The 23,625-nt window shown below is 46.4% G+C and overlaps 1 long non-coding RNA gene across 1 annotated transcript in view; it reads right to left on the reverse strand.

Annotated features, from left to right (window-relative positions):
• LOC134956651 (uncharacterized) overlaps positions 1-8,717 on the reverse strand; it is an 82,810-nt gene extending 74,093 nt beyond the window's left edge. The window contains exon 1 of the long non-coding RNA XR_010186057.1: positions 8,278-8,717. This is a non-coding gene — a long non-coding RNA (uncharacterized LOC134956651). The remainder of the gene's footprint in view (positions 1-8,277) is intronic.
• Positions 8,718-23,625: the final 14,908 nt, after the last annotated feature.

Here is a 23,625-nt window from a genome sequence, read left to right on the forward strand (position 1 = left end):
TGAACCAAGACATAGGGGGTAATTCCGAGTTGATCGCAGCATCAAATTTGTTAGCAGTTGGGTAAAACCATGTGCTTTGAGAAAGGCCATTAAAGGACCGAAACACGTTATTTGGAAGAGGAGGAGAGAGGGGTGCACTTTGGAACAGGAGACTTTAAGCTGATATGGTAATCGCCCATTCAGCCTAGAACCCCAGCTATCTTCTAAAGCTAGCCCACCGCAGCCACGGACTATGGTGAGAGATTGTCTCCATTTAAGGAGGATATAAGCACTAAAGCACTTTCAACAAGCCACCTGGTTCCCATCTACCTCACTCAAAGTTGCACATTTGTTTTTATCTTGTTTATATTGTGTATTATGCTCAATTTGGGATATGTACTATTGTGTTTGTTTTAAATAAAACATCAAGTTTTTGTGTATATCAAATATGCACATGGTGGTTTTATCATCCAGTACTATTTAGTACCAATTAACATCTATGAATATTGTGCGCCAGGGGTCCTATATCACCATTCTTTACCTGTACCTTTGAAGATTAGTGTTTATCTTCTTTATATTGGACCCAGGCAGCATTATTTTCAGTACTGTGCTTACCTGAAAAAACTCCCCTTTTTTTGTCCATTAAAACCATGTGCACTGCAGGGGGGGGCAGATTTAACATTTGCAAAGAGAGTTAGCTTTGGGTGGGTTATTTTGTTTCTGTGCAGGGTAATTACTGGCTGCTTTATTTTTACACTGCAATTTAGATTTCAGTTTAAACACACCCCACCCAAATCTAACTCTCTCTGTACATGTTATATCTGGCCCCCTGCAGTGCATATGGTTTTGCCCAACTGCTGACAAATTTGATGCTGCAATCAACTCGGAATTACCCCCATAGCACAGACTACAGCTACATGTGAATTATGTCTTACGTATAGACCGAAACAACAAGTTGTGCCACTGAGTCCTCACGCAGTGCCAGAGAGACCATGCCAGAAAGTTGGCGCAGATTTGTTTGATTGTAATGGGAAAACGTACATTGTTGTGACTGATTATTACTCTAACTTCCCTGAGGTGAAGACACTACATACAACTACTAGTAAAGCAGTAATCAATTGCATGAAGTCAATCTTTGCAAGGCATGGTGTTCCTATGGAAGTGTTCACTGACAATGGTCCTCAGTTTTCCAGTGCTGAATTTAGACAATTTGCTGATGAGTGGGAATTTGTCCATACTACGTCAAGTCCCCACTATCCACGCTCAAATGGGTTGGTGGGAAGTTCAGTAAAAACTGTAAAGAGTCTCATGAAAAAGGCTCAAGAAGGTAAAGAAGATTTCTACAAAAGTCTTTTAATCTACCGCAGTACACCTTTACAGAATGGAATTTCTCCTGCACAAATGCTGATGGGAAGGAGGATTAGAGCAAATCTCCCGATACATGATGAACTGCTTAAAACACATAACTCAGCGTTGGTCAGACTGAGTAAGGAACGTCAACAGGTGAAACAGAAACTGTTCCATGACAGGCGAACAAAAAGCTTACCTGATTTAAAATCGGGTGACCAAGTCCGTCTCAGAGATCACGAGAAAGGTATTTGGGTGCAGAAAGGTATTGTGCAAGCACAAGTAGCACCAAGATTTTATACTATACGTACAGAGCATGGAACGGAAGTAAGAAGAAATCGGGTGGATTTAAGATCTCAACCTAACCATAATGAAGACAACATGACTGAAGAATACCCTTCATCTGACATGTATGATGATCCTCACAATGGTGTACAAACCACGATTCTAGAAAGGTCCAACCTGGTCGATGAAACACAGACTGTGTATGAAAGACCCAAAAGGGAAATACGCAGACCTGAGAGACTCATTGAAACGTGTTAGATGATGTGGTTAATATGACGTTGTTAATTGTTGCATTGAAGCGTACAGGGCTTATCTTTAAAGAAAAGAGGATGTGATGTTAGTGTATTAGAATGCTTAATATTTGTAGACGCTCCCTTACTGATGTGTGTGGTCCTGGGTCTTCAGTGATGGTCCCTGGGACCAGGGGGATGCTGGAAAGTGGGTGGTCCAGTGTGCAGGGTGTCTGGAGTTGGTGATGGAATAAACAGCACAGCAGTGAACTCACATGTCTCTGTGTCCTGATGACTGGATTTACAAACATATGAACAAAACAACATTATGCCCTACAGTAAAGCTTCTAATTACTTTTAAATTACCTGCTCGTTGCCACGGGTTTCATGTTCTGGGACGGGTGTCATGCTCGTTACCAGGGATAATGCTTGGTGCCAGGGGTGTGTAATGCCAAGGGATCACGGGGAGTGTAATGCCAGGGGTGCCAGGGGTTTGTAATGCCAGGGGTATGTAATGCCAGGGTGTGTAATGCCAGGCCAGGGGTGTGTAATGCCAGGGTGTGTAATGCCAGGCCAGGGGTGTGTAATGCCAGGGGTGTGTAATGCCAGGCTAGGGGTGTGTAATGCCAGGCCGGGGGTGTGTAGTGCCAGGGTGTGTAATGCCAGACCAGGGGTGTATAATGCCAGGGGTGGCAGTGGTGTGTAATGTCAGGCCAGGGGTGTGTAATGCCAGGGATACCAGGGGTGTGTAATGCCAGGCCAGGGGTGTGTAATGCCAGGGGTGTGTAGTGCCAGGGATGTGTAATGCCAGGGGTGTGTAATGCCAGGGGTGTGTAATGCCATGGGTGTGTAGTGCCAGGGGTGTGTAATGCCAGGGGTGTGTAGTGCCAGGGGTGTGTAATGCCAGGGGTGTGTAATGCCAGGGGTGTGTAGTGCCAGGGGTGTGTAATGCCAGGGGTGTGTAGTGCCAGGCCAGGGGTGTGTAATGCCAGGGGTGTGTAGTGCCAGGGGTGTGTAATGCCGGGGGGGTGTAATGCCGGGGGGGTGTAGTGCCAGGCCAGGGGTGTGTAATGCCAGGGGTGTGTAATGCCAGGCCAGGGGTGTGTAATGCCAGGGGTGTGTAGTGCCAGGGGTGTGTAGTTCCAGGGGTGTGTAATGCTTGTTGTCAGGGCTGTGTTCAGTGCCCCACAGCCCGCCAGCTGCTCCTCTTCTCCCCGCATCCCTGTCATAGCTCTCTGCTCGGGGGCATAGTTTCGCGAAATGACGTGTTTGCGTCGTGACGTCATGACGCAAATGCATCATTCCGTGAAACTCCGCCCTCAAGTATTAATAACTGGGAGGAGGGGAAGCAGTTACCGGACATAGAAAATTGCCGCGGCGTGCGTCCCGTGCGATTGCACGGCTGGCCTGCCATTAGAAACGGCACTGCCCTCCGGTGTCGGGATCTTCAGTGTCGAGATGCCACTCTCAGTCATGTGACCACTGGCATCCCAACCGCTGGTATTACATACCGAACCCGTCTACATGACAGCCGGTAGATTTAGAGTTGCAATTAGTTTTAAGGCAAAGCCGGCTTGTTTTTACCCCAGAACTATTTGCCAATTTAAACCTAACGGCTATATGTCCAAAATGGAGCCTGTCTCCTAGAATTGCAGGCTATTACACCGGTGCCGCGGAGCCGTTTAGAAGTTATTAGATAGTCACCTCTGTGCCATGATATAGGGCCAGAAATTATTGGTATAATTGGGTATAACATCCACAATTTCTCTCAAGAATCTGTTCATCATCATTAATATGCTCAATATTTGTATATTGAAATTATATAGGTCAAAATGCGTCATGACGGCCTGCCCCAATGGGGCAAGGCCACAAGCTGAGTGGGCAGGGAAATTATGGCGCAATTTTCTGAGAATCGCAACAGTAAACTAGTGAATTTATAAAAAAAGGTGTTTCAACACAGAATGAATAAATTAAGAGGGACGTTCATGAGCAGCACATTGTGAACCGGATGGAAGGGGTTATGTTGGTGGATCCGACACCATACATACACACATACTGTACGTGAAGTCCATACAGTACACATACCTCCAAGTTATGTGGGACCGCCCTGATTTGAGGACATATTTCTTATATGGAAGGATAAACTTAAAATTTCTCTCACGAGAGAAAAAGCACCTGTGGGCCTATGCTGTGAAGTGGGCCTGGATGCTCAGATCATCAGCCCTCCTGTTTATTCAGCTCCGACTACTGACAATGTGACAATGTGTTGCTTCCTTCTAATAAATAAATGCCGCAGGATTCTGTAAATACTTTCAGCGCCGACCAATCAGCAGGAAATAACTGGATTACCCCATGAATAATTAAGTGGAATTCATTAGCCGTACTACACAATCTCCACTCCAAACAAGGGCAGTATACACAGCACAGACGATCAACCATAAACATTAATGGATTTTTATTAAATTTAAAGCAGGGGCATGAATGGGTTTAGTCACTGGAGCTGTCGGCTGATCACGGCCCGGCTGTCATTTAGCTGCGGGGAGGCTGCGTTCTGGCTCAGCTATTAATCTGTTTCAAAATGCCATAACATTTCCATGAGGATCTTCCTAATTTTTTTTTCTAGAAATTAAATGTCTGTTTAAAGTTCATTCCCTCCTGCTGCCACTAATTGAAATGAGATTTGGTTTGTCTTTATGACACGGACATGGGGGTGAGTTTGATAATAATAACAATAATGGTTACTTTGTATTTTAGGACTCTTAGTTAATAATTACTGTAATGTGGAAGGATTAGAGGAGATGGTCAGAGAACAACACTCCATTTGTGTCTTGGGAGATAGCGGGATGTACTAGCCTGAGGAAACCAGTGTCACCAAAGCCTGATTAGGACCCCATGGGGCCCTATGCTAGACACTCATTTGGTCCCCCCTCTCTACCCTCCATTTCTCATAAAAACTCTTAAAATGGATTTGGGTAATCCGGGCCCCTCAGTGCCCACTGGGCAGGAACCTAGGTTGCCCAATGGGTGATTCGTCTCTCCGTGTTACCACTCTACAATCTCCATATCCCAGGGACTCCTAGGAGAGTAGGTCACCCTCACGCATCTTGCCCACTTCTTAGTGAAATGCGTGGGAAATCGGGTGTTGTGACGCAATTCTCATAGAAACACATGAGGAGAAGCGCTAGGCTTTGCCCCCGCCGGGTCGTGCTAATGTAACCAGTTTTACCGCTGCCTCTCCTCCATACACTGAATCAGGGTGAAAGTTGATTTTTAAAGGAGGTGCTGAGGGTTCAGAGGTCAGCAGATTGCAGGGTACACAACCCCCGCGCACCATATGGCTATTTTAACATTTTCTTACCACGGTTAAACCCATATAGGTTGAATTTTCTCAATCCCCCGGCTCATTGGTCTTCACCGATGGGATATAAGGCAGAACCCCGACCTTGAGTCAGTAGCAACAAAAATTTGGTGGGGGGAGAAGACAATTAGCTGTAAATCAAATCAAATAATTAAAGTCCACCTGTTCATGCGCCGCGACCAACCCTTATCTGTGCGAGACTAGATCAGACTATCTTGCTGGTGAGGCAGCTCCCACAATATCAGCCTGGACAAAATCCTGCGGGCAATTGTACCCCCCTTACTGTAGCATATCCAAGATATTCCCCTGCTGGGTACCACAGAGAAAAACGTTTCACATGAAAATAATGGAACGTTCCTAAGAGGACAAGTGGAGGTGTTGCCCAGTGCAGCCAATCAGATTCTAGCTTTCATTTATCTAGTACAATATATACAATCACTAGCTAGAATCTGGTTGCTCTGGGCAACTCCTTCATTTGCCCCTAAGAACATGAACAAATTGATCACTATTAAAAGCAAAGTCAATTACAAATAGTTTCACTTACAACAATGAAGGAGAAATTTCTATATCAGCCTCATGGTATATGCGCTTTAGGGCTCATTCAGGGACATTTTAAGAGAGGAGGAATCCTGTGTACAGCCTCATCCCTCCGGGCCCCCTCTCTTCCGGGCGCGCGGAGTCTGAGCAACTGGCGTAAAATAAATGGCGTTATGGGTTACCGCTTGCAGACGCACGATCACCCACATTAGCTGAGTGGAATCTGACATTAGCATAAAGTAGTAAATCCAGCTAACACGGCTGAGTTTTCCTCTTGTGACACTGACATGTGTCCTGAAATACTGCTGGGGGATCATTGCTGTGGTTTCCCGTAAAGAATAAGGGCCTAATTCAGAGTTGGGTGCTGTTAGTAGAGAATGTTACAGTTACATTACCCTATTTGTACACACTGTAATAATGTAATGGAGTGTCATATGTGCAAAAGAGAATATGACCAGTAAGATCCGCCACCTCAGTGATTGGCAGTGACTTCCCATTGGAGGTGCTACCTGCCAGTCACCCGCAGGACAGGCAGTACCATTGGAAGGTGTTTCCTCTCTCTGGGACTGCCAGACCGGGCTGCGATTAGCAGAGACCAGACTTCCTGTGGAAAGCCACTCCCTGTCTTTTGGGCAGCACTACCTGGCTTCTAAGGGCTGCAACCGATGCAGTCCATAGAAGCCGGGGTTTTGTGCATGCGCGGTCCCACCGCCGCTTATGCACATATGCCGGTCCCAGCACCTGTCAGATTCATTGCACAGGTGCTGAGACCCGGCTGGCCGGGGCTGTCTCCTCTCCTCCTCTCCTACAAACAGGTAGGAGCCGCTGCTGCGTATAATACACATTGTTGGTGCACAAGTGCAGCGCAGAGATAGTTATCACAGTCATAACGGACTTACGTCCAAGTCTGAATGACATGACACTAACAGGCAGATGTATAATTTTTCGCTTTCTAAGCAATATTAATTATACATTTTTTTTCCAGATCAATTCGTAACAACAACAAAAAAATTTCAATAGTAGAGATACTTTTTGAATCCACATTAGTACATGGTCGAATTATCAGCCAGCGAAAGTGAAAATGGAAAAATTAGCGATTAAAAAATCAGCAAATTTAGGACCTAATTCAGGGGGTAATTCAGACCTGATCTCTCGCTAGCATTTTTTGCACCGCTGCGATCAGGTCTAAACTGCGCATGCGCATGCACCGCAATGCACAGGCATGTTACAAAGCAGATCGCCGCTCAGTGATGGATTGTGCAACGAATCCGTTCGCACAGGCGTTCGCAAGGAGATTGACAGGAAGAGGGCGTTTGTGGGTGTCAACTGACCGTTTTCTGGGAGTGGTTGGAAAAAAGCAGGCGTGTCCAAGCGTTTGCAGGGAGGGTTCCTGACGTCAGTTCCGGTTCCGGACAGGCTGAAGTGATTGCATCGGCTGAGTAAGTCCTGGGCTACTCAGAGACTGCACAAAATCTTTTTGCACCGCTCAGCTGCACATGTGATCGCACACTTGCACAGCTAAAATACACTCCCCGGTGGGCGGCGACTATGCGATCGCAGGACTGCAAAAAAACCCTAGTGAGCGATCAGGTCTGAATGAGGGCCTCACTGCAGGTGGGGCAGATGTAACATGTGCAGAGAGAGTTAGATTTGGGTGGGTTATATTGTTTCTGTGCAGGGTAAATAATGGCTGCTTTATTTCTACACTGCAATTTAGATTTCAGTTTGAACACACCCCACCCAAATCTAACTCTCTCTGCACATGTTACATCTGCCCCACCTGCAGTGTACAGTGGCCCTCATTCCGAGTTGTTCGCTCGCAAGCTGCTTTTAGCAGCATTGCACACGCTAAGCCGCCGCCTACTGGGAGTGAATCTTAGCTTAGCAGAATTGCGAACGAAAGATTCTCAAAATTGCGAATTGAAATTTCTTAGCAGTTTCTGAGTAGCTTGACACTTACTCTGCCACTGCGATCAGTTCAGTCAGTTTCGTTCCTGGTTTGACGTCACAAACACACCCAGCGTTCGCCCAGACACTCCCCCGTTTCTTCAGACACTCCCGCGTTTTTCCCAGAAACGGCAGCATTTTTTCACACACTCCCATAAAACGGCCAGTTTCCGCCCAGAAACACCCACTTCCTGTCAATCACATTACGATCACCAGAACAAAGAAAAAACCTCTTAATGCCGTGAGTAAAATACCAAACTTCTTAGCAAATTTACTTGACGCAGCCGCAGTGCGAACATTGCGCATGCGCAGTTAGCGGAAAATCGCACCGATGCAAAGGAAAATAACGAGCGAACAACTCGGAATGAGGGCCATGGTTTTGCCCATTAGAGAAGAATTTTGCTGTTGCGATCAGGTCTGAATTAGGCCCTACGTTTTGGTGTCCGGCCACCTCTGCATAACCCGCCATTCTGTCATCACCCCCTCTCTGAGCACCGCCTGCGTGATATTACCCCATTACATCCCATCATGAGATGTTTAGTAACTCACCCACAGACTTTTCTATAACAGCATGAGGCTACAATGACCACCTACCTGTGTGTTTCTGTCCCCGCATCTGCCCATTTGTACATTTCTGCTTCTTGTGGCCGCATTCACGGCAGCAGCCATCTTGTTTGCACATAGAGAGGCATACTGCCCTTTCCTTTGTAAGCGGCCCTGGCAACATCTAAGTGACTTTGGATGCACCGAGTGTACATTCGCCTGGCCCGGAAGGGAAGGAGTTACACGGTGATCATTTATTCTTGTCACACAGTCAGGTACGGTGAGAGGAGAATTCATTTCCCACTAGAACGTCTCATCTTGTTCTTAGAGCAGATTGTCCTTGTGATTCTTGAAATGACAGAGCCTAGACAGTGTCACCAACACGCCCGCTTCTCAGTCTCGGACATGCGCTCCGTACCCATCCGGATGACTTTGTTTAGCAATGCGTAGCCCTAGAACACTAAACGAAATTACATTTACAATCCCCTTTAGTAACATATGTTGACATTGGAGGAGAAAAACTTTACAATGATATACAATAAAAAAAAGATATAAAACCAGCAACCAGAAAATAATGCAAAAACCACACAGCACATATCATTGAAGAAATAAAACAAAAAACCCCTGAAAGATATTTTGAATAACATTTACTCCGGTTTTGCGTCTTTGCAGCGGACAGAACCCAGTGACATAAAATGTGAGCGCCACCTATTGTGCTTTATACAGTTAACTGGGGGAGATGTTTCAAACCTTAGAGAGAGAGAAAGTGGAGGTTACCCATGGCAACCAATCAGCTTCTAACGATAATTTATCTAGCACAATCTAGCAGACGGCAGTTACAAGCTGATTGGTTGCTATAGGAAACTTCACTTTTTCTCTCTCTAGGGTTTGATACATCTCCCCCTGTATAATGTATAAAGCACAATAGGCCGCTGGCCAGGCCAGACCCACATTTTATGTCACTGGGTTCTCTCTGTTGCAAAGAAACAAAACCGAAGTAAATGTTAAGTGCTAGCCATGCCCTCTGTAGTCTGGCCACGCCTTCTCCATGAGCTAGCCACACCTTACTTTTTTTTTTTTTACACTTCCTTCAAGCTTTTTGAAACCTGGTAAATCACTCTTCATCGCAGTCCCAACAGATAGCTATGGGACTGCTGCCAGTAGCGGATCTTACCACGGGCAAGCAGGACTTTTGCCCGGGGCGCCGCCTTCCGGAGGGCGCCGGCGCCATCCGAAGGGCGCCGCACCATGGCAAGATCCGCTACTGCAGTGCGGTGCCCCCCGCTGTGTCCCGCTGCCGCTGTGTCCCGTTGTGTCAGGGAACTAGACGCGTAGTGTCTAGTTTCCCTTTGTGGAGAGGACCTTTACTGTGCGGTGCGTGATGACGCCATCGCGCACCGCACAGCATTTCAGCGGCGCTACTACTGTACAGGGGGCGTGGTCAGTTACGCCCCCTGTACAATATGAAGCCACGCCCATACTACCTGCCCGGGGCGCATAAAGGCTGAGAACCAGCCCTGACTGCTGCATTGATTTTTTAGAGGGGGGCCGCAGAAGAGAGGGCTTGCTAAGTAGTTCTCATGCTCTAAATCAGGGATGGGGAACTTTCGGCCCTCCAGCTATTGTTGAACTACATATAACAGCATGCCTTGCTACAGTTTTGCTATTTGTCCATGCTAAAACTGTTGCAGGGCATGCTGGGATGTGTAGTTCAACAACAGCTGGAGGGCCGAAGGTTCCCCATCCCTGATCTAAATTGAGGATTGAAAAGTGAGTGCTATTTTAACTTTATAAATAGGCTTTGTTGTGAGGTGGGACAGAGGTGACAGTATAGGGCAGGACAGGGCATAGGTTTCATGCTACCCCATCCAGGTCCATCTTAATGTATAGGCATACTGGGCAACTGTCCAGGGCACCTTTGAGCAGGGGCTGTATGAGCTTCTAGGGAGACAGGGGGAAATGCCGCCCGTATATGCTCATATTGTGAATTTGGGGGGGTCATTCCGACCCGTTTGCACGCAGCGGTTTGTCGCTACGGTGCGAACGGGTCCAGAATGCGCATGCGCGACGGCTGCTCTGCGCATGCGCGACGTTGCGGGTTACGTCCAGGACAACAGAGAAAGCGGACGCGGAGCCGACCGCAAGAAGATTGACAGGAAGAAGGCGTTCCTGGGCGTCACCGGACCGTTGATAGCCGTTTTAGGGGAGTGGAGAAGAAAACGCAGGCGTGTCCAGGAGAATGGAGGGCGGATGTCTGACGTCAAAGCCGGCCCCTGCATCGCTGAGATCGTCGCACAGGGTAAGTATGTCCAGGGCTGGTCTTGTTTTACTTGAATTTTTTTTAGCTTAGCAGGGCTGCACAAGCGATCGCAGCCCTGCTAAGCTAAAATACACTCCCCCATAGGCGTGGACTAGTTGATCGCAGCAGCAGCAAAAAGTTGCTGGCTGCGATCAACTCGGAATGACCACCAATATACAATCAGAGGCAGCAATCTCAACTTGCCTCCCAGCCTGCAGTCAGACAGTGTGTGGCTGTCAGTATGCTGATTGGTGGATGGCTGGAGCTATCCACCAATCAGAGTGCAGCATTCTCTACCTGACTCTCAGCCTGCAGCCAGACAGTGAAAGGCTGTCAGCATGCTGACTGGTGGACGGCTGGAGCTGTCGACCAATTAGAGTGCTGACAGCCATTCACTGTATGGAGGCAGTGCCAAGCGCTGTTGAGGTACACCCACGGGACAAAGCTGTCCACATTAGAGAGGGGGGAGAGAGCCCTTAAATCCAGACTAGAGGTGGAGCTGAATCAAACCTTCCAAAGAGGACAGGAAATGAAGTTGCCCATCGCATCCAATCAGATTCGAGCTGCCATTTTATAGAATGTACTCAATAAATAGTATCTACAAGCTGATTGGCTGGTACGGTCAACTCCTCCACTCATACTCTTTGGAAGGTTTGATACATCCCCCTCTAAGTGAGGACAGTTAGAAGGTATTCAGCCACAAAATCACATGTAATCTCTATTGACTTGGTTCATCTTAATTAATCGCATGATTAATTTTTGGGCTGCAATCCTTACCATAAAAGATGGTATGAAGGGGTATCGCTGTTGTATGATGTGGTTATTATCCCATAACCCTCCTCTCTCCCCAGTATATAGCTATAGCCGAAGGAGTCACAATGTCCACACTGAGATGTTTACTGCTGAAGGAGCCACTTCAAACACCGCTCATTGAATAGAGACTATTTGACCCCTGACCACAACCAGCATCTAAACCGTCCAACTCAGAATCAAAGTAATTTGTATCATTCCAATTAGTCACTAGCCGCATAACAAAGAGGTCATGACTTCTCAGAACGATTAATGCCCATGGCAACCGGACCTCAATGTACCATCAGTTTCCAAATACTTTCACTTAATAAATGTGTTTCCATAAACAATGCTCCATTGTCGGGCCACAAGAGAACAGACAACGAGCACTTGCTGCCCGGCGAGCGGAAGATGACATAAACTTTTGTCAGCACAAAAAAACTTTTATGGAAGAGTCGTTGCCGATAGATAGCAGGCCGCAAAGTAAAAAAAAAAAAAAGTTGCCTGAATGAATCGTATTGATTTGAAGCTATTTATGATTGTGGGGAGAACATGGCAAGTTTGTGTAAGCGCACTGTTGTGTTGCGTCTGAAAGACGGTGGCCTTTCATCGCCAGTTTGTTCTGTCTGGCAAAATTCGAATATTCTAAAATCAATGTTTCCATTGTTGCCCAATAAAGAACACCATTGGCAGGGGACAAAGTGAAGAATTTTAAAATATAGATAGCCCGTTGATATACACAGCGATTATTGTTTTTCCTGCGCGGATAAAGAGGATTTTGTTCCAACGGAAGAACAAGAGGGGCCTATATGATCTCGGAGCGATAATTCAACTCTTTGATTTAAAAAATGTTTCGCATTTCCAAATATATCTTCTAACTGTCCCCAGAGACCAACCAACAGCGGGTGGATGGGGAAGAGGGGAACGTTCAGTGAGAGAGAGAAGAAAAAAAAAGTTTGTCACGTACCAAAGTTTTTCTATTTGGCTTTTGTTTTTTTGAATTAAAGTAAAGGTTTCCTTCTCTCGTGTCACATTTCATTAGCAGACGGGAAACCCAGCGTTCAAGCCCCATTCCCTTCAAGCCTACTTTTTTATTTAAAATTTTTGGGGGATTTCCAAATATATCTCCCAACTGTCCCCAGAGACCAACCAACATCGGGTGGATGGGGAAGAGGGGAACGTTCGGTGAGAGAGAGAAGAAAAAAAAGTTTGTCACGTACCAAAGTTTTTCTATTTGGCTTTTGTTTTTTGAATTAAAGTAAAGGTTTCCTTCTCTCTTGTCACAATTCATTAGCAGACGGGAAACCCAGCGTTCAAGCCCCATTCCTTTCAAGCCTACTTTTTGATTTAACATTTTTGGGGGATTTCCAAATATATCTCCCAACTGTCCCCAGAGACCAACCAACAGCGGGTGGATGGGGAAGAGGGGAACGCTCGGTGAGAGAGAGAAGAAAAAAAAAGTTTGTCACGTACCAAAGTTTTTCTATTTGGCTTTTGTTTTTTGAATTAAAGTAAAGGTTTCCTTCTCTCATGTCACAATTCATTAGCAGACGGGAAGCCCAGCCTTCAAGCCACATTCCCTTCAAGCCTACTTTTTTATTTACATTTTTTGGGGGATTTCCAAATATATCTCCCAACTGTCCCCGGGGACCAACCAACAGCGGGTGGATGGGGAAGGGTGGAACGTTCGGTGTGAGAGAGAAGGAAAAAAAAGTTTGTCACGTACCAAAGTTTTTCTATTTGGCTTTTGTTTTTTGAATTAAAATAAAGGTTTCCTTCTCTCGTGTCACAATTCATTAGCAGACGGGAAACCCAGCGTTCAAGCCCCATTCCTTTCAAGCCTACTTTTTGATTTAACATTTTTGGGGGATTTCCAAATATATCTCCCAACTGTCCCCAGAGACCAACCAACAGCGGGTGGATGGGGAAGAGGGGAACGTTCGGTGAGAGAGAGAAGAAAAAAAAAGTTTGTCACGTACCAAAGTTTTTCTATTTGGCTTTTGTTTTTTGAATTAAAGTAAAGGTTTCCTTCTCTCATGTCACAATTCATTAGCAGACGGGAAGCCCAGCCTTCAAGCCACATTCCCTTCAAGCCTACTTTTTGATTTACATTTTTTGGGGGATTTCCATTCCAAATATATCTCCCAACTGTCCCCGGGGACCAACCAACAGCGGGTGGATGGGGAGGGGGGGAATGTTCGGTGAGAGAGATAAGGAAAAAAAAGTTTGTCACGTACCAAAGTTTTTCTATTTGGCTTTTGTTTTTTGAATTAAAGTAAAGGTTTCCTTCTCTCATGTCACAATTCATTAGCAGACGGGAAGCACAGCGTTCAAGCCCCATTCCCTTCAAGCCTAAATACGGAGTAAACCTGACGGTGTGTGGAGGCTGACACGGGCAGCACGTTATGACTGAGTCACCTGCAATCAAACCAAACTTGTCTTCTGATTAAACATGACACAAAGCAATATTTCCGACATTATTAGAAGAGAAACTTAATATTTTGAGACATCAGGGATCTTTGAGCTGGTGTCCATCAAGTAGGAACATTAATTTTCTGCTTACTGGATGGATAGCTTCTCGATTTAACTGCTTGGTGTCCGCCGTTTTGGAGATGGCAGGTGTCGCGTGTGTTTGGCGTTTGTTTTGTGTATTTTGTGTTGCTAATTATTTTATTGGCTGTCTCTAGGCTGAGCACTTTGATTTAATTCTTTGCTGTTATTTATTAATGAACTTGAAATGACTTGACAGGGGATGAGTATTCCATCAAGTACATCCGTAATCCTGTAATGTTTTTAGCATCTTATTTTATTTAATTTACAGCACATGCGGGATGTGCGCCGCCGTTGCTTTACTATAACATTTCTGGGCTTATTTGGCGCCCGTCTTCGGAAACGCCTGTTCAGGCAAGACTCACGTCTAGGTTTACAGGCTCCTGGAATAAGATTAAAATGCTCTTTAATGTCTGTATTTTATGTCTGCAAACATTCTCCGTTGGACTAGCTTTAAAAGGTGCCAGGGAACCTATCAGCCCCCTTGATTGGCACCCTGCAGCCTAAAAAGCCACCTGGAGCATCCAAGGTATCTTCGGAGAGCACAGCTTTTCCCTGATCCTGGTGGCAAGTCGCCACTGTGCCAACCAGAATATTACATTTGCCCCTGGTCCAGGCAGCAAGTCATTGCAGAGCCGTTGAGAAGTGGCGTAACTATAATGGGTAGAGTATTCTTATCCGGCGCTATCACTGCAAAAAGCAGATTTGCGCATGCCCAGTCACTGGGAATGTGACACAGGTTCCAGGTGCTCAGATTCTCCTTAGTTCCAATGGCATTTTCGCCCTGCTACAGCCTTGCACTAAAGTATAGCCGAAGCATCCATTAATCATCCATGACACCTGACTAGGGCCCAGAGGTGACTGAAAGTCCAGAATTATCCTAAACTTGTTTTAGGTCTTATCCTACCATACAACCTCCAATACACCTTCCAACTGTCTCTATAGTAAAAGTGGTTCTGTAAATATTGTGTAAAATAAAAATGTGCCCTATAGATCCCATACTTGATAGGCACTTCATACTCCAGTCTGGTACGGCCTTCAAACCACAAGTCCACCCTATTTAGGTCGACACTCATTAGGTCGACCACTATTGGTCGACAGGCACTAAGTTGACACCTGGGAAATGTCGACATGGTCATCAGGTTGACATGGAAAAAGGTCGACATGAGTCTTTTTGTTTTGTTTTTTGGTGTAGTTTTCTTCGTAAAGTGACCGGGAACTCCAAGTAGTGCACTGTGTCCCCTCACATGTCTCGCTTCACTTTGGGCAAGGTTACTATTCCCAATCGTAGTCCACGTGGATTGTAAAGTATGAAAAAGTAAAAAAAAAAATGAAAAAATTGTGAAAAACTCATGTCAACATTTTTACATGTGTCGACCTTGGCCACGTCGACCTAATGCCCATGTCGACCTAATGCATGTTGACCAATATTGGTCGACCTAATGACTGTCGACCTAAGGACCGTATCCAAGGTAGGAAGGCCCGGCTCGCAAGCTTGCAATCTATAGGGAAGTAGGTATGGAGTATGCACTGAGGTAAATATGGAAGGCAGGGATAATTAGAGAGACCTGTGTATTCCTGAAACTTCCCGTACTTTATATAAGTCTCCACAGAACTGAGAACACCAGCTGGTGGTTTCAGAAAGATTTCTAGGCGGCAGTTCAGGTAGGACATAACTTATCTTGGCCTTGTGTATTGTATGTACTTTTGCCTTTTGTATGTATGGCTGTTATGGTGACTTGTCATCTGGAAATTCTGGCAAATGCCAGAAGGGCTGGTGGGCAGCTCCTGCCATTGGATGCCTGGCTCAGCAGTTCTGCCTTTTGGCACTGCGCATGGCTGGCACGCTTATTCTAATTCGCGGGGCATTGTGACATCATGACATCACACAACCTCATACTGAGGGAGTCGAGGCCAGGCACTTGTGATTTTCAGCATGCCCTAGTGACTCAGGGCCACCCCCCCCCCCTTTTCTGTGAATACCAGGGGCCCAGTTGTTAGCTCCACTCAGTCCCTAGATGTATCTGATTATCAAACGTTCACCCATCTATACGACAGACTGCCAAAGACACAGCAACCGCTGGCAGACACTATGGGGGTAATTCAGAGTTGATCACAGCAGCAAATTTGTTAGCAGTTGGGCAAAACCATGGGGGTCATTCTGAGTTGATCGCTAGCTGTTTTCGTTCGCAGCGCAGCGATTAGGTAAAAAAACGGCACTTCTGCGTATGCGGCGCAGTGCGCACGCGCAACGTACTTTCACAAAAGCCGATGCAGTTTCACACAAGGTCTAGCGACGCTTTTCAGTCGCACTGCTGGCCGCAGAGTGATTGACAGGAAGTGGGTGTTTCTGGGAGGTAACTGACCGTTTTCGGGGAGCGTGTGTAAAAACGCAGGCGTGTCAGATACAAACGCAGGCGTGCCTGGGGAGTCACAGGCATGGCTGGCCGAGCGCAGGGCGTGTTCGTGACGTCAAAACAGGAACTAAACAGTCTGAAGTGATCGCTAGGTAGGAGTAGGTCTGGAGCTGCTCAGAAACTGCACAATCTTTTTTTGAAGCAGCGCTGCGATCCTTTCGTTTGCACTTCTGCTAAGCTAAGGTACACTCCCAGAGGGCGGCGGCTTAGCGTTTGCACGGCTGCTAAAAGAAGCTAGCGAGCGAACAACTCGGAATGAGGGCCCATGTGCCCTGCAGGTGGGGCAGATATAACATGTGCAGAGAGAGTTAGATTTGGGTGGGGTGTGTTCAAACTGAAATCTAAATTGCAGTGTAATAATAAAGCAGCCAGTATTTACCCTGCACAGAAACAAAATAACCCACCCAAATCTAACTCTCTCTGCACATGTTACATCTGCCCCCCCTGCAGTGCACATGGTTTTGCCCAACTGCTAACAAATTTGCTGCTGCGATCAACTCTGAATTACCCCCTATATTCACAATGGGGTCATGGTAATATCCCCCTTCTTCACTTGCCTTACCCCCAACCCCCCACACACATACCTTTTCTGGCTATACCCCCCCCCCCCCCCCCCCGATTATAGTACCCCTTGTCACCATTTCTGGATCCGCCCCTACATTTACAAAGACTAAATCACATTTACTGTATAAATAAATTTCAATAAAAATCAATATGTTTTATATTAACGTCATCACTCTTCGTACGCAAAGTATCTTTACCTTCGGTGTAAGTGGAAACCCGCGCCCGTCTCCTTCGCCCAGGGAACTATCACTGACACAATCATTGAACTGATTACTGATTAATTCATCTACTTTAGGGGAGACAAATGTTCTGTGTGTGTATGAGGAATGTACTGAAATGAGTAATATAGATTTTGGAAAGCTTGATTAATGTGTTGATATTGTAGTGCTAATCTTTGAGCGTAATCTTTCCTAAAATGCTCCACGTTCTCCTAGATGGCTGTGGCCAGGAATCTCCTTCATCATCCTGTTAGGTTCCCTGTCTGGCACTATTGTAGCCGCTTTGTCACCTGCGGTGTTGGACAGAGACCCTTCTATTGCATCTGTGGTGCCTGGTGACCCCCTGCCCACTACTGATTATTTCTTACATGTATTACAGAGTGTGCTGGACGTCTCTGCGTTACTAGGGACAGCTTCTCCGTCACTGCCGCAACACATTCCACCTCTGACTCTTCTACAGCGCAGACCTCAGGCGTTGTGTTTACATTTAAAGATGCAAAATCCTATTAAAAACAACAATATTTAAAAAAGTGTATTTGCTAATCAAATGAAGGGGTCTATGTACTAAGGGGCAGTTGTACTAAACCTGCCCCCCCTGCAGGGCACATGCAGGGGGGGCATGTGCCCTGCAGGAGTGATACAGTGGAGAGAGATAAACTGACAACCAATCAGCTTCTAACTGTCATTTTTCAAACACAAACTGTAACATGGCAGTTAGGAGCTGATTGGTTGGTACCTAATCTCCCTCTACTTTATCATTCTCCAAGGCTTCGTACAGCTCCCCCTAAGTCGTGGAGAGAGAAGTGGACAAAGTTAAAGGGGTCTATTTACTAAGCCTTGGGGGGAAATGAAGTGGAGAGGGATAAAGTCCCAGCCAATCAGTTCCTAACTGCCATGTTACAGGATGTGTTTGAAAAATTACAGCTAGGAGCTTGGTTGGTACTTTATCTCTCTCCAGTGCTTAGTAAATAGACCCCAAAGAACCAGCTCCCAACTGTCATTATTCAAACAAAGTCTGTAACATGGCAGTTAGGAGCTGGTTGGCTGGTATTTTAGCTCCGTCCACTTTATCCCTCTTCAAGGCTTAGTAAATAGATACCAACCAATCAGCTCCTGCCATTTTTAAACACAGGGGTCTATGTACTAAGCCGTGGACGTAAATAAAGGACCAGCCAGTCAGCTCCTAGCTGCCATGTTACAGGCTGTGTTTTTTAAATGCAGGAGCTGGTTGGCTGGTTCTTAATCTCTCTCCAATGCTTAGTACATAGGGGGTCATTCCGAGTTGATCGCTAGCTGCATTCGTTCGCTGTGCAGCGATGAGGCAAAAAAGACACTTCTGCGCATGCGTATGTGGCGCAATGCGCACGCGCGACGTACTATTATAACGAACGATGTAGTTTCACGCAGGGTCTAGCGATGTTTTTCAGTCGCACTGCTGGCCGCAGAGTGATTGACATGAAGTGAGCGTTTCTGGGTGTCAACTGACCGTTTTCAGGGAGTATTTGGAAAAACGCAGGCATGCCAGAAAAAACGCAGGTGTGGAACTGAACAGTCTGAAGTGATCGCAAGCGCTGAGTAGGTTTTGAGCTACTCTAAAACTGCACAAAAAAACTTTAGCCGCTCTGCGATCCTTTCGTTCGCACTTCTGCTAAGCTAAAATACACTCCCAGTGGGAGGCGGCATAGCGTTTGCACGGCTGCTAAAAACTGCTAGCGAGCGATCAACTCGGAATGACCCCATAGACCCAACAACCTGTAACATGGCAGTTGGAAGATGATTAGCTGGTACTTTATCTCTCTCCACTTTATCTTTCTTAGAGGTTTAGTACATCTGCCCCTAACTCTCCTGAAAACTCTGCGCTCAAGAATTATTTGTAATATGGCGAAATAGATTATACATCCCCTGTGCTAATGTATTATTCTTGGAATATGAAAATGTCTTAGTGCCTAATTCAGGCCTGATCGCAGCAGCAAATTTGTTAGCTAATGGGCAAAACCATGGGGGTCATTCCGAGTTGATCGTTCGCTGGCTAGTTTTAGCAGCCGTGCAAACGCTATGCCGCCGCCCACTGGGGAGTGTATTTTAGCTTAGCAGAAGTGTGAACTCCTGTGCAGCCGAGCTCTACAAAAACAGTTTGTGCAGTTTCTGAGTAGCTCTGAACCTACTCAGCGCTTGCGATCGCTTCAGCCTATTCATGTCCGGATTTGACGTCATACACCCGCCCAGCGAACGCCCAGCCACGCCTGCGTTTTTTCAGACACGCCTGCGTTTTTGCACACTCCCTGAAAACGGTCAGTTGACACCCAGAAACGCCCCCTTCCTGTCAATCCTCTTGCGGCCGTCAGTGCGACTGATAACTTCGCTACAACCTGTGCACAACCACAACGGGCTTTGTACCTGTACGACACGCGTGCGCATTGCGGGGCATACGCATGCGCAGAAATGCCGACTTTTAGCCTGATCGCTGCACTGCGAACAACAGCAGCTAGCGATAAACTCGGAATGACCCCCCATGTGCAGTGCAGGGGGGGCAGATATAACATTTGCAGAAAGAGTTAGATTTGGGTGGGTTATTTTGTTTCTATGCAGGGTAAATACTGGCTGCTTTATTTTTACACTGCAATTTAGATTTCAGATCGAACACACCCCACCCAAATCTCTCTCTCTCTGCACGTTACACATGCCCCCCCCCCCCCCCCCCTGCAGTGCACAAGGCGAGTCATTCCGAGTTGATCGCACGTAGCAACTTTTTGCTGCCTGTGCGATCAACTAGATGCCGTCTATGGGGGAGGGCTTTTTGGCATAGCAGGGCTGCGAACGCTTGTACAGGGGTGCTATGCAAAAACATTTTGTGCAGCTTCTGAGTAGCTTTCAACTTACTCACCCTCTGCGATGTCTTCAGCCTGTCCAGTCCTGGAATTGACGTCAGACACCCGCCCTACAAACGCCTGGACACTCCTGCGTTGGACTCACCACTCCCAGAAAACGATGAGTTGTCGCCCCGGAGCACCTTCCTGCTGTCAATCTTCTTGCAATCGCGGTAGCGATCGCTTTCTTCGTTCTACTTGACGTTGCCCAGTGACGGCCGTTGCTGGGCAATGACGCGCCTGTGCATTGCGGCCTCCGCGCATCCGCAGAACCGACCCGATTGCACGGCTGCGAAGAAGCACAGCGTGCGATCGGGCCGGAATGACCCCCATGGTTTTGCCCATTAGCTAACAAATTTGCTGCTGCGATCAGATCTGAATTACCCCCTTAGATCGCTAAAATGTTAGTTATTCTCTTTTTTTTCACCTTTGATTATACTTTTGTTTAAGTGAATTAAAAGTAGAGATGAGCGCCTGAAATTTTTCGGGTTTTGTGTTTTGGTTTTGGGTTCGGTTCCGCGGCCGTGTTTTGGGTTCGAACGCGTTTTGGCAAAACCTCACCGAATTTTTTTTGTCGGATTCGGGTGTGTTTTGGATTCGGGTGTTTTTTTCAAAAAACACTAAAAAACAGCTTAAATCATAGAATTTGGGGGTCATTTTGATCCCAAAGTATTATTAACCTCAAAAACCATAATTTACACTCATTTTCAGTCTATTCTGAATACCTCACACCTCACAATATTATTTTTAGTCCTAAAATTTGCACCGAGGTCGCTGTGTGAGTAAGATAAGCGACCCTAGTGGCCGACACAAACACCGGGCCCATCTAGGAGTGGCACTGCAGTGTCACGCAGGATGTCCCTTCCAAAAAACCCTCCCCAAACAGCACATGACGCAAAGAAAAAAAGAGGCGCAATGAGGTAGCTGTGTGAGTAAGATTAGCGACCCTAGTGGCCGACACAAACACCGGGCCCATCTAGGAGTGGCACTGCAGTGTCACGCAGGATGTCCCTTCCAAAAAACCCTCCCCAAACAGCACATGACGCAAAGAAAAAAAGAGGCGCAATGAGGTAGCTGTGTGAGTAAGATTAGCGACCCTAGTGGCCGACACAAACACCGGGCCCATCTAGGAGTGGCACTGCAGTGTCACGCAGGATGTCCCTTCCAAAAAACCCTCCCCAAACAGCACATGACGCAAAGAAAAAAAGAGGCGCAATGAGGTAGCTGTGTGAGTAAGATTAGCGACCCTAGTGGCCGACACAAACACCGGGCCCATCTAGGAGTGGCACTGCAGTGTCACGCAGGATGTCCCTTCCAAAAAACCCTCCCCAAACAGCACATGACGCAAAGAAAAAAAGAGGCGCAATGAGGTAGCTGACTGTGTGAGTAAGATTAGCGACCCTAGTGGCCGACACAAACACCGGGCCCATCTAGGAGTGGCACTGCAGTGTCACGCAGGATGTCCCTTCCAAAAAACCCTCCCCAATCAGCACATGATGCAAAGAAAAAGAAAAGAAAAAAGAGGTGCAAGATGGAATTGTCCTTGGGCCCTCCCACCCACCCTTATGTTGTATAAACAAAACAGGACATGCACACTTTAACCAACCCATCATTTCAGTGACAGGGTCTGCCACACGACTGTGACTGATATGACGGGTTGGTTTGGACCCCCCCCAAAAAAGAAGCAATTAATCTCTCCTTGCACAAACTGGCTCTACAGAGGCAAGATGTCCACCTCATCTTCACCCTCCGATATATCACCGTGTACATCCCCCTCCTCACAGATTATCAATTCGTCCCCACTGGAATCCACCATCTCAGCTCCCTGTGTACTTTGTGGAGGCAATTGCTGCTGGTCAATGTCTCCGCGGAGGAATTGATTATAATTCATTTTAATGAACATCATCTTCTCCACATTTTCTGGATGCAACCTCGTACGCCGATTGCTGACAAGGTGAGCGGCGGCACTAAACACTCTTTCGGAGTACACACTTGTGGGAGGGCAACTTAGGTAGAATAAAGCCAGTTTGTGCAAGGGCCTCCAAATTGCCTCTTTTTCCTGCCAGTATAAGTACGGACTGTGTGACGTGCCTACTTGGATGCGGTCACTCATATAATCCTCCACCATTCTATCAATGTTGAGAGAATCATATGCAGTGACAGTAGACGACATGTCCGTAATCGTTGTCAGGTCCTTCAGTCCGGACCAGATGTCAGCATCAGCAGTCGCTCCAGACTGCCCTGCATCACCGCCAGCGGGTGGGCTCGGAATTCTGAGCCTTTTCCTCGCACCCCCAGTTGCGGGAGAATGTGAAGGAGGAGATGTTGACAGGTCGCGTTCCGCTTGACTTGACAATTTTGTCACCAGCAGGTCTTTCAACCCCAGCAGACCTGTGTCTGCCGGAAAGAGAGATCCAAGGTAGGCTTTAAATCTAGGATCGAGCACGGTGGCCAAAATGTAGTGCTCTGATTTCAACAGATTGACCACCCGTGAATCCTTGTTAAGCGAATTAAGGGCTGCATCCACAAGTCCCACATGCCTAGCGGAATCGCTCCCTTTTAGCTCCTTCTTCAATGCCTCCAGCTTCTTCTGCAAAAGCCTGATGAGGGGAATGGCCTGACTCAGGCTGGCAGTGTCTGAACTGACTTCACGTGTGGCAAGTTCAAAGGGCATCAGAACCTTGCACAACGTTGAAATCATTCTCCACTGCACTTGAGACAGGTGCATTCCACCTACTATATCGTGCTCAATTGTATAGGCTTGAATGGCCTTTTGCTGCTCCTCCAACCTCTGAAGCATATAGAGGGTTGAATTCCACCTCGTTACCACTTCTTGCTTCAGATGATGGCAGGGCAGGTTCAGTAGTTTTTGGTGGTGCTCCAGTCTTCTGTACGTGGTAAAGAAGGGTTGTGTGAGGAACTGCGCCACTCCTAGATGCGGCTATAGGGTCTGGGTAGCAGCTATAGAACAGATGGAGAGTGTACTATACACACCCCCTAGAGGTATATAGGTGCAGAGAAAAAAGTGTTCAGCGCTCTCCCTTTCCCCTTCCTGAGATATTATATATACAATGTATTAAATAATTTTCACAATCGAGAATGGTGTATAAAAAATATATATTTTTATTTGAAGTATATGTAAAAACAATGAATATAGATTCCTCTCAAATAATTGATCAATTAATTAATTAAGATGTAAAAAATAGATGAAGAGGACTTTTATGGTAAAAATATATATAAACCTATACTAATATCCAGTTGATGTCAGATATAACTAAAAATTGAACCAATTAAAATAATGACTTTGTTAAAGTGACCTGAATAAATATATTACACACCTAATACCGGTATACAAAAACAGAAACAGACATGCAACACAAATGTGGACACAAGTGGATGCTGCAGTACTTTCACCTGTGGGTACACTAATTAGCGTTTTACCCCATTCGGTGCAGGTAAAGTCTCTATAAGGTACAGTAACCTATGGGCAGTCTGTAGTAATAGCGTTGATGGAAATCACTTAGATCTTTAAAAGTGGAGATGTTCCAGGAACAAGGTACTAAATTCCTTGCTTGGAATTAGTCTTTGTTGGTACCTTAATCCGTTGGTGGAGTGGTGAGGTTCTCGTGGTCTGCCGGCAGACACCCGCTGCTCCGTGTCCCTCAAATTCCGGACTCCGTGCAGGGATCGATTGT

This window comes from Pseudophryne corroboree, chromosome 9 (genome assembly GCF_028390025.1).
Source record: "Pseudophryne corroboree isolate aPseCor3 chromosome 9, aPseCor3.hap2, whole genome shotgun sequence".
In the NCBI taxonomy this organism is placed as follows: Eukaryota; Metazoa; Chordata; class Amphibia; order Anura; family Myobatrachidae; genus Pseudophryne; species Pseudophryne corroboree.